Genomic DNA, 1,349 nt, shown 5'->3' with positions numbered 1-1,349 from the left:
TAGTAAAGTCTGTACAAGTGAGATTGGTATTCCAGAGTCATTGGCTGAGAGAATGCTGTCAAAGCTAGGCCAAGTGTCCGAGAAGTGTAAGGAGGATATCTTGAAACAACTTAAAACTCAGTGTTAATTATTTTGACTAGATAGGTCCATACTATACATGTACATTTACTCTGTTATCTATGTTTAAAGTCATTACTGATGATTCGTCTTCATATTTTAAATATAGTAATGTGATGACAAGGAATTTCAAATCTGATTTTTTAAAATAAAATTATTAGATGAATTTACTGTTTAATTAACTAGAGATAGTCTGTAGAGTTATCATGGAATTCTACTTCTGTTTTAATAGTTTGTCTCATGTAATTGTTTCAGAGACTTGTCAATGAGCCCTCATATCTGTATAGTTAAGAAACCCATCATCTCACTTGGATCAACCTGCAATGCCAAGAGTCTGGAGTCTCGGCAACACTCAATGTTGAATAAATAAGATCAATTAGAAATATTTGGTAAGTCAGTGATAATAATAATATATACTATTAATAAACAAAAATAGGATTGTCTATACTACTCACTTTTAATACCAGATATATGTACCTGCATACTCATGTACAGGTCAAGTTCAGGTTTCCTTCAAGATTAGGACATTGTATCATTAAAATGACTAGGAGACAATTCTCTATTTCTTTAACACTTTCTAAAGCATAATTTTTCAGTTTATTTTGAATAGAAAGTTTGAGCTGATTCTGGTCAAAATTGGATTTTTTATAAAATCTAAAGTTGCAAAAATTGAATTAAAGTTCTACCAAACTTGAAAAGGAAAGAATTTGCCATTCTTATAGTTTTCTCTTGATGCATTATACATGTACTTATGTTGCATAGGAAATTTGAGTTGATTTTAATCAAAATTAAATTTTTAATGAGTTTCTAAGCTGCTCAAAATCACACTAAATCTCCTGTACATGGTATTCGGCCGAACTTCAGCAAAAATGAAAAAAAAGAATTATTCATATTTTTGTCCGATGCATATACATCTACTTTAGTTAAAATGTACTTATGATGTTTCATTTCAATCAAAATTGATGGATTTTTACAAATTTTAAAAGTGGCTCAAAAATTTGGCAACTGTACTATGAAATTATGTCAAAATTGAAAAGGAGAGAAAGTTTGAGCAGATTCTGATCAAAATAAAATTTAAAATTGTTCAAAAATTGATCCNGGAGTCCCTGTATATACAGGGATTTTACCAATTTTTGGAAAATTGACTAGGAGATATTTTTCCATGTATTTCCTGATGCATAGATCTAGATCTATACAGTCATGTACTTCTGTAAAATTAATTTGAGCTATTT

The sequence above is a fragment of the Amphimedon queenslandica genome, unplaced genomic scaffold, assembly GCF_000090795.2.
Source record: "Amphimedon queenslandica unplaced genomic scaffold, v1.1 AMPQUscaffold_13086, whole genome shotgun sequence".
Taxonomy (NCBI): Eukaryota; Metazoa; Porifera; class Demospongiae; order Haplosclerida; family Niphatidae; genus Amphimedon; species Amphimedon queenslandica.
Note: the sequence above shows the minus strand (reverse complement) of the source record.